The sequence below is a fragment of the Ranitomeya imitator genome, chromosome 7 (genome assembly GCF_032444005.1).
Source record: "Ranitomeya imitator isolate aRanImi1 chromosome 7, aRanImi1.pri, whole genome shotgun sequence".
Taxonomy (NCBI): domain Eukaryota; kingdom Metazoa; phylum Chordata; class Amphibia; order Anura; family Dendrobatidae; genus Ranitomeya; species Ranitomeya imitator.
Genome location: NC_091288.1, coordinates 62,054,387 through 62,067,635, shown reverse-complemented (window position 1 = coordinate 62,067,635; position 13,249 = coordinate 62,054,387). Strand labels below are relative to the sequence as shown.

At 42.7% G+C, this 13,249-nt stretch overlaps 1 protein-coding gene across 7 annotated transcripts in view; it reads left to right on the top strand.

Moving 5' to 3' along the window:
* The first annotated feature begins 2,146 nt into the window (after positions 1-2,146).
* The window catches only part of COL6A3 (collagen type VI alpha 3 chain), a 158,057-nt gene continuing 146,954 nt past the window's right edge, over positions 2,147-13,249 (top strand). For 5 of the 7 annotated variants that reach the window (XM_069733332.1, XM_069733331.1, XM_069733329.1 and 2 more), the window contains exon 1: positions 2,147-2,319. The gene's annotated coding sequence lies outside the window, so the exon portion shown is untranslated. The remainder of the gene's footprint in view (positions 2,320-13,249) is intronic. The other 2 variants (XM_069733333.1, XM_069733334.1) reach the window with 2 other exon arrangements.

The window sequence follows — 13,249 nt, the reverse complement described above, 5'->3', positions numbered from 1 at the left end:
AATGAGCTCTGTACATCCCCGCCCCAACACTGATTGGCAGGTTTCTGCCTATGCACAGTGTACATAGAAAGCTTCCAATCAGTGGTGGGGGTGAGGTTAAACATTCATCAGCATTTAGTGAATTGCTAAACAGTTTTTAATCAAAACTGCAGCAAGCAGCCCAGTAAGTGACACATCGCTGGAATCGAGGTCTCAACATCTACATTATGCTGCTCTCAGATGTGGTAGCAAAAACTTGCTGACAGTTTCCTTTTTAGGCCGGTGAAACACTTGTGAGTGTGATGTGAGAACCTCGCGCATCAATACCTGGCACTGCCACCGACACGTGGGACCGGAGTGTGCGGCTGCATAGAAATACTTGGAGCCGCACGCTCCGGTCCTGAGTGCCGGCGGCAGTGCCGGGTATTAATGTGAGAGACTCACACTCACAAGTGTAACCCCGGCCTTGTGCACATTAAAGGGAACCTGTCACCCCCAAAAATCGAAGGTGAGGTAAGCCCACCGGCATCAGGGGCTTTTCTACAGCATTCTGTAATGCTGTAGATAAGCCCCCAATGTATCCTGAAAGATGAGAAAAAGAGGTTAGATTATACTCACCCAGGGGCGGTCCCGCTGCGGTCCTGGTCCGATAGGCATCGCGGTCCGGTGCCTCCCATCTTCTTACGATGACGTCATTTTCTTGTTTTCACGCCGCAGCTCCTGTTTAGGGCAGAGCGAAGTACTGCAGTGCGCAGGTGCTGGGCCTCTCTGACCTTTCTCGGCGCCTGCGCACTGCAGTACTTTGCTCTGCTCTAAACAGGAGCTGCGGCGTGAAGACAAGAAAATGACGTCATCGTAAGAAGATGGGAGGCGCCGGACCAGACCGCGACGCCCATCGGACCAGGACTGCAGCGGGACCGCCCCTGGGTGAGTATAATCTAACCTCTTTTTCTCATCTTCCAGGATACATCGGGGGCTTATCTACAGCATGCTGTAGATAAGCCCCTGAGGCCGGTGGCCGCAGCTCAACTTCAATTTTTGGGGGTGACAGGTTCCCTTTAGTGATGAGCGAATATACTCCTTACTCGAGATTTCTCGAGCATGCTTGGGTGACCTCCCAGTATTTTTTAGTGCTCGGAGATTTAGTTTTTCTTGCCGCAGCTGAATGATTTACATCTGATAGACAGCATAAGTACATGTGGGATTCCCTAGCAACCAGGCAACCCCCACATGTACTTATGCTGTCTATCAGATGTAAATCATTCAGCTGCGGCAAGAAAAACTAAATCTCCAAGCACTAAAAAATACTCGGAGGACCCCGAGCGTGCTCGAGAAATCTTGAGTAAGGAGTATATTCGCTCATCACTAGTTCACTTTAAGGAATGGAGCAGTAAAACAATGGAAACCAGAGATTAGGAATATGTAATAATTGTTTATTGTAGGAGTTCCCCTTTAACTAAAGATGTGTTTCTTTTCTGAACATGTGTTTTTTGAAGTCCCTAAAAGCTCATATATTACTCTTCTGCGAATTCATACAACTTTTTTTTCTTTTTCACATTAGTAGCCAAGATGTGCAAAGAAATATTGTAGTTGCCAAGTTCCGTGCGCTTCCTCCTGGATAATATCGGCTCATTCACACTGAAGGATGACAGTGACAGTAAGATGAGAGGGTTCTAGAGAAGAACTTCAGGCTCCGCTCATCGGACAGATAGCTGCTTATCTCGCCCCGACATTGACGCGTCTATTGATGAGCAGTAAAAATACTTTCATGCGAAATGGCCCGGAATATTCTTTTTTTCCTGTAGGTCTTATTTGTCATGGACATTTGACATAGTGTCTCTTTGTTTCTTTCCTGCATATTCTCCAGTCTGTGCTGTTTATTTCCACTCTGCCCATGAATAATTTGGTCCAGAACAGACCACCTGGGTTTTGCTTCATTTCAGGGGATTTGGAGGTGGTTATGATACATAAGTTCCAGAGCGGTTTTTAGGGTTAAGCGTAAAGCAATGACATCAGTCCATGATAGGAGCCAGATGGGAACAGTCTGAAGAAGGGGATAGGTTTGGAGGGAAGGGGGAGAGGGCAGGTTCGGAGGGGGGAGAGGGAGGGTATTTTGTACTGCTTCTCATTTGGGCAGGGATTGTGGGGGACTGGATTTCCCTCTTTCAGTCCTTTGCTGCTTCCTTCATTCTCTGCAGCTGGACGCCTCACTACTATCTTTCCCATTACCCCATAGGAGAAAAGGAACTACTGTGCCCAGCAGATCATCAGAGGGGTCCCGCCGGAAGAACATGACTGTGTGAAGCTGACAAGTTATCGAAATATCGCTTCAGCTCAGGGGTATGGAAGGAAGGACGCTTCTAACTTAAATAATGCAGAATATACCTATGTGAGATCATATATATTCCTAGCACTGGGTGCAGGCAGACTTAGCATAGGTATAGAAAATGCATGTAGCAGAGCTGGGTTTGTCAAGCCACAATATATGTGTGATCAGATGGGACTTGCACTAATGCATTGGTGCAGCCCTGTGACATCTGCAGCTGTCAGTGAGACACTACTGGATGGTGCTACTGTACTTACACTGGATAATCAGCGCAGCGCAGGGAGCGGGAGGCGGTTGGGCGCCAAATAATAGTGAACAACAATGCAAAATTCAGTAAAGAAGTGAAATAGTATTATAAAAGGAAGGAAAGATGGAGTTCTCTGATTATAGCTCCGATATGGAACGTAGTGGCTTATACTCAAACATAGCGGAACTTTCCATCTGATACATTGTTACATTGGGACAAAGGAAACTGGTTTTTGTTGTCCCAGATGCAATGAGTTAACAGTGAGGAGATGCAGAGCCCTGGAGAAGGGAGAACGTCTGGAGACAGATGTGCTGCTCCTCATCACCATGTGGGTGTGACGGGTCTTCTAGGAATCACTTTTGTAGGATTTCAGATCCAATATAAATGGGAATTTTCTCATTCTTCTTTGTGCTTATGGTTTTGTTATTTGGTTACATGAATGGCTGAATACTTGGTTATCTTATTTGTTGGCCGTTAAAAGTTTCTCGCTCCCTTCCTCAATTATTCGAGATGTTTTATGTGTTTTATGTTACTCGGTGGTGTTTTACTGTATGTGTTTTGTGTTCCAGTTTTTGTCTCTGGCCAGTGTGTTGTTATAGTATTTTTATTGTTTTTCCGTCTTTACATTTTGCTCCTATTTTTTTGTGGTCGTGTTTCTGTTACATATTTATATAGTCACTTACAGTCACTGTTACCTCTATTTTGATATATGACATAATTAACCACTTTGGGGCAGTTTTATGGTTCATCATATTACTGGACTGCAATTTTCGCCAGTGCCTAAGTGACAGATATATGTAGTATTTGCCAAAACTTATAGTTTTACAGCAGTTGGTCAGCCACAAACTGCCTACCTCAAGCCCACATAATTATATCCATCAGCAAACTGTTAGGTATGAGATCCATGACTAAACCTTTATAGATGTATATTCTGTTTTTCTACATCGGGAGTCCCAACCTTTTGTTGTTGATTATATAGATGTATATTCTATTTTTCCACATTGGGGGGGTCCCCAACCTTTTGTTGTTGAATATATAAATGTGTATTCTGTTTTTCTACATCGGGGGTCCCAACCTTTTGTTGTTGATTATATAGATGTTTATTCTGTTTTTCTACATCCGTGGTTCCCAACCTTTTATTATTGATTATATAGATGCATATTCTGTTTTTCTACATCACGGGTCCCCAACCTTTTGTTGAGGAGTATATAGATGTATATATTATATTTTACCACATTGGGGGTCCCCAACCTTTTCTTATTGATTATATAGATGTACGGTATATTCTATTTTACCACATTGGGGGTCCCCAACCTTTTATTATTGATTATATAGATGTTTATTCTGTTTTTCTACATCCATGGTTCCCAACCTTTTATTATTGATTATATAGATGTATATTCTGTTTTTCTACATCAGGGGTCCCCAACCTTTTGTTGTTGAGTATATAGATGTATATTCTATTTTACCACATTGGGGGTCCCCAACCTTTTCTTATTGATTATATAGATGTATATTCTGTTTTTCTACATTGGTGGTCCCAACCTTTTGTTGTTCATGAACCAATTTCCCTTAACAGGTGTTGACCCACCCTGAATATTCAGTAGTAGAAGCATATTTAACATATAACCAAGTTATATGTATGTTATCTGGGTGTAAAAGCTTTCACCTTTGGCACAAGTCGTAGACATGCCACAACATTCCTGGTGCCACTAGTTCCCAATATTATCTGCAGCAGCCACCATTTCGGAAGCCACGTGCAGGGGATCTGAGAGCTACATGTGGCTCATACTCAACTAATTGGGGAACATTGGTCTGGACAGATATCTATATGATATGTATAAAGGTTCTTTACTATGACCTGGTTCATCACTTTACAGCTGCTGCAATTTCTCCATTTCTTTGGGTTCTGGTATGGCACAGTATGACAGTACTATTTCTTATTATCTGGTTTTAATCACGTTAACTGACTTAAGCATCAATGAAAGTAACCCACCTCCTCATAAACATACCATATCGTGATCACTAGTAATAAAAGGTTTTATAGCCCCATGATACACACCCCTAGATTACCATTCATACGCTATGTATCGGGGTGTGTCCAACTAGTCTGCTACCTCATATGGCAACCAACTTTAGCTCCTCGTCTGGCTGAGAACCTATCAGTGCAGTTCCCATTGTAAGAGCCATGTGTCAGCATTATATGCATTTTATTGTACTAATTTCCATGAGAAGAACTAGGAGATATTTTCCAACTCATAGAGTTACTCTCATTTGCCCAATGCCTGATGCCACTGTTTTATTGATCCCAATTGTCTAAGAAAATTGATAAGTTGATTTGTATTGGTGGGATCAGATTTTGGTATCACTGGATGTGGATAGAACTTGACATATACTATCCAAAAGATTCACGATTTTTGTAAATTATTGGTGGAATTGGTCATATAACAAAGTTTGTTCATGTTTGTAAATGATAATTTCTGCAGTGTAGAAGTAGAAACCTTTGCAATGTAAGTGAAATTTAGGTTATATGCACACAGTGTTTTTTTCAGGTAGATTTTGCCTGGAATCTGCTAGAAAAAGTGCTAAACAATGCTAAAAAGAATGAACATATGCACAGCAATGTCAAAACGACTTGCTGTGCATATCCTTTTAACCACTTCAGGTTTCGAAAGCTGGGAAGCTTCTAAAAGAAATGACCGCTCCATTCTTGTGGGGGCTTTGTCTTGGAAGTGTCTCGGCGCATCCATCGGCATACGTCTTTGGCTACAATGAAAGTCTATGAGCGACGGATGCGTCGAGACACGTCGTACGACGCAATGCAGCGCTGCAATACGTTTTTTTCTACTGAGCATGCTCAGAAACAGGATTTTTTTAGCTAATTGGCCAGACATCCCCGTCGAAATGCTGTATGCGTTGCATACATTTTGCACTTTTTTGACGCATCCGTTTTTTCGGCAAAAAGACGTTTTTGTGACGGTTTGCAGTTAACGCTAGTGTGAAAGTAGCCTAAGACGCCATGTGCCAATTCCATGATATTCATGGATTATTTTCTAGGTTCTTAGAATATGTTGTGAACATCAGATCTGATCAGCTCTTTAAAAATCAGCCTGGTTAACCTTCGTCCGGCTGAGTAGGTACAATTGTAACTATTCCGTTTTAAAATTGCAATAACTTTTTTTTTCGAAAATCCGTAGAGGGCTGAAATTTCATGACATATCTGCAGTTTTGGTCCAGAATATATTGGCCAAATTTCAATAAAATATATATAAAGGTACAGTTGTACATCTGCAGCTTGTTAACGTTGTAAAATTATGCAGCCTGACGAAGGTTAATGCTTACAGTGCCCTGTCTAGTGCATGCTGTGATTGTGCTGGGAAATGTAGTCCATTCACATTGGATACCAAGAAGGAACAATGTAACTATTAAAGATGCTGCATCATTCACACAAGCGCAGAAACCCTTTCATACAGAACATCATTAGTCAGGAGTCAGACCCTCACAAATCTGATATCGATGATCTATCATAAGGATTTGTCATCAATAAGGCGATTTTGCAAAACTTCTTTAAGTGCATAACTGTAGTGTGGCCAGTGGATCAAATTGTGTCTTCTTTTATATACCTGGTAGAGGGTCGTAATTTACTAATATACTTATATTGTGAGTTTACCGTTTGGACAAGTTGACTTACGAGTTGCCTTATGAGTTGACTTACGAGTTGACTTACCAGTTAACTTACAAGTTGACTTATGAGATGTCTTTCAAGTTGACTTATGAGAAGTCTTACAAGTTGACTTATGAGTTGTGTTACAAGTTGACTTAGAAGATGACTTGCGAGTTGACATATGAGTTGACTACTGACCATAAAATGCAATTTATACTGATTATATTTTAAAATTCCCGCCTTCCAAATTGGCTTTTTTGCTCAGCCATGTAAACCAGGTGCTTCTGCCAACAGGACCGCACCCATGCTAGTGTAACGTTCCTCTGCTTATGTCATCAAATGGATCTGGCAAGGCACAGACTTTGCAATGTGAACAGCTAAAGGACAAATTAAGTAAATAACCGCAGCCACTGAAGGAGGCAGTGATAGGTGCTAGAAATATTATTCATGTGAGTAACTTGCTCAGTAAGTACTGGGGTGGATATATACACTAGCAAGACATTACTGAGTTTTGTGAAATTATACGTAACAAAATAATTTTTACCTACTATATACTTGTCTGAGCTGCAGTATAAGTCTTTTTTCACTTTCTCCATGAAGAAAACTATAGTCTCTAAATATAAGTGCTTCTGGCAAAATTAGAATATCATCAAAAAGTTAATTTATTTCAGTTCTTCAATACAAAAAGTGAAACTCATATATTATACAGAGTCATTGCAGAGTGATCTATTTCAAGTGTTTATTTTTGTTAATGTTGATGATTAGGGCTTACAGCCAATGAAAACGCAAAAGTCATTATCTCAGTAAATTAGAATAATTAACAAAAACCACCTGCAAAGGCTTCCTAAGCATTTAAAAGGGTCCCTTAGTCTGTTTCAGTAGGCTCCACAATCATGGGGAAGACTGCTGACTCAACAGATGTCCAGAAGGCAGTCACTAACACACTCCACAAGGAAAGTAAATTTTGCAATTCATTTGGAAATCGAGGTCCCAGAGTCTGGTATATACAGAACTCCACCACTGGATATATACAGAACTCCACAAGGGGTATATACAGAACTCCACATGGGATATATACACAACTCCACACTGGGTATATACAGAACTCCACATGGGGTATATACAGAACTCCACATGGGGTATTATTATTATTATTTATTGTTATAGCGCCATTTATTCCATGGCGCTTTACATGTGAGGAGGGGTATACATAATAAAAACAAGTACAATAATCTTAAACAATACAAGTCATAACTGGTACAGGAGGAATGAGGACCCTGGTATATACAGAACTCCACATGGGGTATATACAGAACTCCACATGGGGTATATACAGAACTCCACACTGGATATATAGAGAACTCCACACTGGGTATATACAGTGTGGAGTTCTCTATATATCCAGTGTGGAGTTCTGTATATAGAGAACTCCACACTGGGTATATACAAAACTCCACATGGGGTATATATAGAACTCCACATGGGGTATATATAGAACTCTACATGGAGTATATATAGAACTCCACACTGGGCATATACAGAACTCCACACTGGGAATATACAGAACTCCACACTGGGTATATGCAGAACTCCACACTGGGTATATACAGAACTCCACACTGGGTATATACAGAACTCCACACTGGGTATATACAGAACTCCACACTGGGTATATAGCTGCCACTGCCGCTTTGTATAACACCACAATAGCTGTAGCTCTTGAATCGGTCGCCCCTCTCGCACATACCAAAGCTCCCAAAATCTACAGACAACCCTGGCACACCAGCCTGACCAAAGAACTGAGGCGAGCTTCCATGGTTGCTGAGCGGAGATGGAAAAGATCACACTCCAACGAGGACTTCACTGCATTCAAACAGTCCCTCACTAATTTCAAGACCACACTCGCTGCAGCAAAACAAAACTACTTCTCATCTCTCATATCCTCCATGTCTCACAACCCTAAACAGCTATTCAACACCTTCAATTCTCTCCTCCGTCCCCCAGCACCTCCTCCTTCTCCACTCATCTCAGCTGAAGACTTTGCTTCATTCTTCAAACAGAAGATTGATAACATCAGAGAAAGCTTTGGCCTACAACCCCCACAACCACTATTCCTAACTACACAGCCCTCCTACAAAACCAGCTTCTCCACCATTATAGAAGACCAACTTTCCACCCTACTCTCGAGATCACATCACACCACCTGTGCACTTGACCCGATCCCATCCCACTTCATCTCAAACCTCACCACAGTCTTCATCCCAATTCTAACCTATCTCTTCAACCTATCAATAACAACTGGCGTTTTCCTCTCATGCTTTAAACATGCCTCAATCACACCTATTCTCAAAAAGTCCTCTCTTGACCCATCTTTCTGTATCTAGCTATCGCCCAATATCACCTCTCCCCTTTGCCTCAAAACTACTGGAACAACATGTCCATTTCGAACTTTCCTCCTCTCTTCCTGCTCCCTCTTCGACCGCTTACAATCTGGCTTTCAGCCACATCACTCTACTAAAACTGACCTAAGTAAGGTCATCAATGACCTGCTGACTGCCAAAGCCAAGCGACACTACTTTGTCCTCCTTCTCCTGGGCCTGTCCTCTTTGACACAGTGGACCACACCCTATTACTACAGACCCTCTCATCTCTTGGCATCACAGACTTGGCCCTATCTTGGATCGCATCATACCTAAAAGACCGGAATTCAGTGTCTCCCACTCACACACCACCTCCTTATCTCGCCTCCTATCTGTCGGAGTCCAGCAAGGTTCAGTCTTAGGGCTCCTGCTCTTCTCCATTTACACCTTCGGACTTGAGCAGCTCATAGAATCTCACGGCTTGCAGTATCACCTCTATGCTGATGACACACAGATCTACATCTCTGGACCAGATATCACCTCCCTACTAACCAAAATCCCACAATGTCTGTCCACTATTTCATCCTTTTTATCTGCTAGATTCCTAACACTTAACATGGACAAAACAGAATTCATCATCTTTGCCCCATCTCACTCGACTCTCCCAATAAACCTATCAATTAAAGTAAATGGCTGCTCACTCTCCCCAGTCCCACAAGCCTCAGTGAAATCCTTGACTCTAATCTCTCCTTCAAACCACATATCCAGACCCTTTCCACTTTCTGCCAACTTCAACTTAAAAACATTTCCTGGATCCGAACATTCCTCAACCTAGAATCTGCAAAAACTCTAGTGCATGCCCTCATCATCTCCGGTCTTGACTGCTGCAACCTCCTGCTTGGGTGGCCTCCCCTCTAACACTCTCGCGCCCCTCCAATCTATCATAAACTCTGCTGCCTGACTAATCCACCTATCCCCCCCGCTATTCTCTGGCCTTTCCTCTCTGTCAATCCCTTCACTGGCTCCCCATTACCCAGAGACTCCAGTACAAAACCCTAACCATGGCATACAAAGCCATCCACAGCCTGTCTCCTCCATACATCTATGACCTCGCCTCGCGGTACCTATCAGCACGCAACCTCCGATCCTCACAAGATCTCCTTCTTGACTCCCCTCTTCTCTTTTCTTCCCACAATCGCATACAAGATTTCTCCCACGCATCCCCTCTCCTCTGGAACTCTCTACCCCAACATATCAGACTCTCGCCTACTGTGGAAACCTTTAGAAGGAACCTGAAGACCTACCTCTTCCGACAAGCCTACAACCTGCAGTAACCACTGATCCACCAAACCGCTACACAACCAGCTCTGCCCTCACCTATTGTATCCTCACCCATCCCTTGTAGAATGTGCGCCCTCGTGGGCAGGGTCCTCTCTCCTCCTGTACCAGTTGTGACTTGTATTGATTAAGATTATTGTACCTGTTTTTTACTATGTATACCCCTCCTCACATGTAAAGCGCCATGGAATAAATGGCTCTATAATAATAAATAATAATATAGCGAACTCCACACTGGGTATATAGCGAACTCCACACTGGATATATACAGAACTGCACACAGGAAATATACAGAACTCCACACTGGATATATACAGAACTGCACATAGGAAATATACAGAACTCCACACTGGGTATATGCAGAACTCCACACTGGGTATATAGCAAAATCCACACTGGGTAAATACAGAACTCCACACTGGGTATATAGTGAAATCCACACTGCATATATTCAGAACTCCACACTGGATATATACAGAACTCCACACGGGATATATACAGAACTCCACACTGGGTATATACAGAACTCCACACTGGGTATATACAGAACTCCACACTGGGTATGTACAGAACTCCACACTGGGTATATAGAAAACTCCACACTGGTTATATACAGAACTCCACACTGGGTATGTACAGAACTCCACACTGGGTATATACAGAACTCCACACTGGGTATGTACAGAACTCCACACTGGGTATATAGAAAACTCCACACTGGGTATATACAGAACTCCACACTGGTTATATACAGAACTCCACACTGGGTATATACAGAACTCCACACTGGGTATATACAGAACTCCACACTGGGTATGTACAGAACTCCACACTGGGTATGTACAGAACTCCACAGTGGGTATATAGAAAACTCCACACTGGGTATATACAGAACTCCACACTGGTTATATACAGGACTCCACACTGGGTATATACAGAACTCCACACTGGGTATATACAGAACTCCACACTGGGTATATACAGAACTCCACACGGGATATATACAGAACTCCACACTGGGTATATACAGAACTCCACACTGGGTATATAGAAAACTCCACACTGGTTATATACAGAACTCCACACTGGGTATGTACAGAACTCCACACTGGGTATATACAGAACTCCACACTGGGTATGTACAGAACTCCACACTGGGTATATAGAAAACTCCACACTGGTTATATACAGAATTCCACACTGGGTATGTACAGAACTCCACACTGGGTATATACAGAACTCCACACTGGGTATGTACAGAACTCCACACTGGGTATATACAGAACTCCACACTGGGTATATACAGAACTCCACACTGGGTATGTACAGAACTCCACACTGGGTATATACAGAACTCCACACTGGGTATATACAGAACTCCACACTGGGTATATACAGAACTCCACACTGGGTATGTACAGAACTCCACACTGGGTATATACAGAACTCCACACTGGGTATATACAGAACTCCACACTGGGTATATACAGAACTCCACACTGGGTATGTACAGAACTCCACACTGGGTATGTACAGAACTCCACACTGGGTATATACAGAACTCCACACTGGGTATGTACAGAACTCCACACTGGGTATATACAGAACTCCACACTGGGTATGTACAGAACTCCACACTGGGTATATAGAAAACTCCACACTGGTTATATACAGAACTCCACACTGGGTATATACAGAACTCCACACTGGGTATATACAGAACTCCACACTGGGTATGTACAGAACTCCACACTGGGTATATAGAAAACTCCACACTGGTTATATACAGAACTCCACACTGGGTATATACAGAACTCCACACTGGGTATATACAGAACTCCACACTGGGTATATACAGAACTCCACACTGGGTATGTACAGAACTCCACACTGGGTATGTACAGAACTCCACACTGGTTATATACAGAACTCCACACTGGGTATGTACAGAACTCCACACTGGGTATATACAGAACTCCACACTGGGTATATACAGAACTCCACACTGGGTATGTACAGAACTCCACACTGGTTATATACAGAACTCCACACTGGGTATGTACAGAACTCCACACTGGGTATATACAGAACTCCACACTGGGTATATACAGAACTCCACACTGGGTATATACAGAACTCCACACTGGGTATGTACAGGACTCCACACTGGGTATGTACAGAACTCCACACTGGGTATATACAGAACTCCACACTGGGTATATACAGAACTCCACACTGGGTATATACAGAACTCCACACTGGGTATGTACAGAACTCCACACTGGGTATATACAGAACTCCACACTGGGTATATACAGAATTCCACACTGGGTATGTACAGAACTCCACACTGGGTATATAGAAAACTCCACACTGGGTATATACAGAACTCCACACTGGGTATATACAGAACTCCACACTGGGTATATACAGAACTCCACACTGGGTATGTACAGAACTCCACACTGGGTATATAGAAAACTCCACACTGGTTATATACAGAACTCCACACTGGGTATATACAGAACTCCACACTGGGTATATACAGAACTCCACACTGGGTATATACAGAACTCCACACTGGGTATATACAGAACTCCACACTGGGTATATACAGAACTCCACACTGGGTATATACAGAACTCCACACTGGGTATATACAGAACTCCACACTGGGTATGTACAGAACTCCACACTGGGTATGTACAGAACTCCACACTGGGTATATACAGAACTCCACACTGGGTATATACAGAACTCCACACTGGGTATATACAGAACTCCACACTGGGTATATACAGAACTCCACACTGGGTATGTACAGAACTCCACACTGGGTATGTACAGAACTCCACACTGGGTATATAGAAAACTCCACACTGGTTATATACAGAACTCCACACTGGGTATATACAGAACTCCACACTGGGTATGTACAGAACTCCACACTGGGTATATACAGAACTCCACACTGGGTATATACAGAACTCCACACTGAGTATATACAGAACTCCACACTGGGTATATACAGAACTCCACACTGGGTATGTACAGAACTCCACACTGGGTATATACAGAACTCCACACTGGGTATGTACAGAACTCCACACTGGGTATATACAGAACTCCACACTGGCTATATACAGAACTCCACACTGGGTATGTGCAGAACTCCACACTGGGTATATAGAAAACTCCACACTGGTTATATACAGAACTCCACACTGGGTATATACAGAACTCCACACTGGGTATATACAGAACTCCACACTGGGTATGTACAGAACTCCACACTGGGTATATAGAAAACTTCACACTGGTTATATACAGAACTC